The sequence below is a fragment of the Gavialis gangeticus genome, unplaced genomic scaffold (assembly GCF_001723915.1).
Source record: "Gavialis gangeticus isolate Ggan-Ray unplaced genomic scaffold, GavGan_comp1, whole genome shotgun sequence".
Classification (NCBI taxonomy): domain Eukaryota; kingdom Metazoa; phylum Chordata; order Crocodylia; family Gavialidae; genus Gavialis; species Gavialis gangeticus.
In genome coordinates this window covers 36,505,996-36,509,769 of record NW_017729033.1, presented here as the reverse complement: position 1 = coordinate 36,509,769, position 3,774 = coordinate 36,505,996, and the positions used below count along the sequence as shown (strand labels likewise).

The window sequence follows — 3,774 nt, the reverse complement described above, 5'->3', positions numbered from 1 at the left end:
TCACGAGAACCATGTTAATATCTTAAATGCCCATTTTGAAAATATAAGGTGTGTTTTTCAAAAAATCCATTATCGTTGGCTTAACTTTACTTCCACTGAAGCCAACACTCTGTGGATCTTAGCACTGTTTTTGAAAATCCAACCCTAAAGGGCAGTAGTGTGTTAGATGCTTTACTGACATATTTGAAGTCAGAGTTCTTTAAAATACTTATATCTAGACAGATTATAAACATAGTCTACTATACTGCAGTTAAGGAAAAGCATTATGAGGTGATATTCCATAATTTTTCCAGAATTGTAGAATTTTTGATAGCAAAGGTCTATTCTTGGAAGAAGAAAGAATTGAAGGAACACAGTGTTGAGACATATCTAAGTAAGGGCTCTGCTATACTCATCATTTTACTGGTTTCCATAAAACCATGCTTTAAGCACTGTGGCAACGTGGGAACTCCTTGACTAGTCACAGTGCTAATCTCCCACCTGCCTCTGGGCACTGCCTTTCTCATCTGCCACCCCTTGTTGTTTAAAAATTAAGGTCTTAATTAGGCAGGAGGCCTTGTTCGTATGCCCTGTTCTCCTGGGCTTATGTATGCAGCTCCAGCCATCCCTATACTGCACCCCAAGCCTTGCAGATGTTCCTGACAGCTGAGCTCTGCTCTGGCCTGAGGCTGGGCTCAACTGATCCCAGTGTTAGGCCTCTTGCTTTCTGCCCCATCATGGGCTACACTTATACCACCTCCCTCTCACTGAGGTCTCTCTCACTCCACCACCTCTCACGCAGTCTCTCTCATACTGCCCCCTTGCAGGGCCACTCTCATACTGCCCCTCCTTTTCCCAGGGCCACACCCTGCCCTCACTTGGAGGGTCCTGGGGCTTGTTTCCCTGCACTCTCTGGCCAGCCAGTGCGTGGCCTCTTGGGCCACTCCTGCAACCCTCATCCGAGTGAGCGCTGGGTGGTTAGCAGAACACTGGAGTGACTCTGCCTCTAGTCCCTCACCAAGTCGCTCACCCAGTTGCTCTGAATTAGGGGCTCCTGGCTTGCCCTGTTGTCTACCCGTGGCACTTACTCAGCCGCCCCAACCAATCAGCCTCTGGCCCACCTGTGGCCTCAGGTGCCTGAAGGTTTACCTGGACCTAACCTGGCCCCCATGTTAACAGGGCCTACCCTCAAGCCCCCTGTTCACTGGGTCCCATTTCATGCCCTTTTCTCACAGGGCCTCATCTCAGGCCCCCTGTTCTCAGGGCCTCATTACTCAGCCCTATCAGCATTCACCTGTTGTAACCATATCCTGGCCCCTAACTCCGGCCTCTCTCATTGGGCTCCAAGCCCCTCTCACTGTGTTCCTTGCCCCACACACGAACAGTCAGGGCTCCTAGCCTCTGGGCTTCTTGCCTTTTCACTAGGCTCCATCCCCTTTGCTTGGCTCTTTGGGCCTCCCAACTGCCACTCTAGTGCAGGCTATTAGGTGCCCTACTGCACACTGCCCTGCATCCCCTGAGGCACGTACTCCGCCCTCTATGCTAGGGCCTGGGGTCAAACACACCCCCTGAAGGCTCAGGTGCCACTCACCAGTGTGTCTGGCCCCTCCACTTCCACTCCTTGGGGTCTTTCACTCCCCCATGGGCTCAGGTGGCTGCAGCCATGCCTGGCCCCACTCTCCACTATCTGCGGTCTTGTACCCCACATGGGCTCAGGTGGCCACAACTGTGCCTGGCCCCAACTGCCTCTGATGTTAAATGATCCACCCAAAAGGTGGGGGCTGGGGTTTAGGTGCCCCTACTCGCCTTCCATCAGGGTGGTAGCTGGCCTGAGGTGCTCTGCCATAAGCATAATGTAGCTAAACTGGTTGTGAAGTTCAGAGTCTAATCGTATTTTTATAAAAGTATAGATTTCCAGTAAATTTCCAGATTAATTTCCAATTACAAATAAGATTCTTATAACCGGTTGATTTTTGTGGTGATCCCGATTCTTGCCTGCCACATCTTGATGGAAAATTGTTTCAGGAGGGATGTAATTTTAACACCACTATATATATCACCAGATAATGTTGATTTATCTTTCAGCACTGAACTCTGGAAATCGTCTTCTAAATTTAGGTAAATTTCACCACTCTCATTCCAAAAACTCACAGCGATACAGTATTTTCTTGTAAGTGTCATTTATTATTTTTATTACACAACACAATTTATTATGTTTTTCTTTTTTTGTAGTTTGAACTCTTCTCTTCTTGTTTCTTTCAGACAAATCTCACGACTCAGACAAATACAAAGTCCCGTATCTATCAAAATTAAGGTTAGCAACAAAACAAGACAAAAAAAAATAAAATAGTTTCCGGCTATCTGCCTCTGGAACTCAAATCTTTTTTCTTTCTGTAAAGTTTAATACATTTTACTTCACTTTCATTCCTGTTTAAAAACAAAAGAAAAGCTTTACTTGTTTCTGTGGAGTTCTTGCTTTCCTCCACAACTTTTTCAGTATTTTCGCTCTCTTCCGTCAATGAGTCCTCAACTGGATTCAGTCTCTGAACCTTGTAACTCTTCTTAATTGCTCACTGCACCCCTTGCCAGCTCTCTCTCTCTCTGGCTGTCATGTTTTTCTGTCTTCTCCCCGCTCCGTGCCACATCAGTCTTTTTTCCATCGGGGGCTCTCATGTCTCTGCCCCCTCTGTGGCCACTCTAGCTTCGCAGAGCAGTGACTCTGGAAGTGCCATTCTCAGTGAGATCTTCCTTCTCCCGCCAGCTCCTACCTGCTCCCAGGCAGCAACAGGATCATCCTTCTTTCTTTTTCATACTGGTGTTGCCAAGTTTGTTGCTGAAAACTGTTATTTCAGAGTAAGTAAAATGAGTATTTTTCTAAAATTAGAGATTTAGTTAAGCAAAATTGACAAGTCATTTTTATCAGAATCAAGTTCACTCACAGACTTCCACTAATTAACAGAATATGTGAATTAAAATAGCTTTTACAAAAAGGAGCCCTGAAGAAAGTGTGTTGTAAATTGGTTTAAGCCACTCTTGTGTAGCATATACAATAAGAGAAAAGGGACAAAGAGGATAAACAAGTCCAAATATTGATTGCTACACTATTATGACACATCAAGGTAATTTCTAAATTCCACAATATTTTCCAAGCCAGATGGATTGCAGGAAACTCTCTACCCCGGTAATGAAAGCAAAGAATTTAGGTGCCAGCAGATAATTCTTCAAGAGGCTTATTTGTTTCATATCCTGCTCTAGACTGGCCTTTTCTTCTAGCTTGGCTGGAAAGAAGTTCATAGATCAATGATGCAGTCTGTGAAAGCAAATGATTGATATACCTTGGAGTTTAGATGGAGCCCTTCGTCTCCATCTAATTGAATATGAGTCTGGAGAAGTCCATACTGGTGAAATTCTGGTTCTGGAGTACATCAGAGGATTTGAATGGAAGGGATTTGGTCAGTCCTTGTCCCTCCTGTCTCTCCCCTCCCACCCCCTGGGGACCCACTGCTGATGTGCTCTAGACAACACAGAGTCTATGGCTAGGGGAAAACATTCAAAAAGCTTGAGCCTGCATTGATTCAATCTTTGCATGTTAGTCTAACCTGGCTAGACTGAACTGGTTTGTAACTGCACAGACATCCCCTCTGGACAGAAGAAATGCAGGCAGATGCCTGCAGTAGCTCAGGCTAGAAGCCAGGGGGGCTACAGCAGCCCTCCCTTCACTTCCACAATGCTGAGCTGAGGTGGAGGTGTGGCCAGGCCCTGACAGGATGCCCTGATTAGGGACTGGTTCCCCCG

General features: G+C 46.1%; 1 long non-coding RNA gene across 1 annotated transcript in view; it reads left to right on the top strand.

The window, feature by feature from the left end:
- Positions 1–3,560, top strand: part of LOC109304126 — a 32,110-nt gene extending 28,550 nt beyond the window's left edge. The window contains exons 3-4 of the long non-coding RNA XR_002099301.1: positions 2,242–2,293; positions 2,741–3,560. This is a non-coding gene — a long non-coding RNA (uncharacterized LOC109304126). The remainder of the gene's footprint in view (positions 1–2,241; positions 2,294–2,740) is intronic.
- Positions 3,561–3,774: the final 214 nt, after the last annotated feature.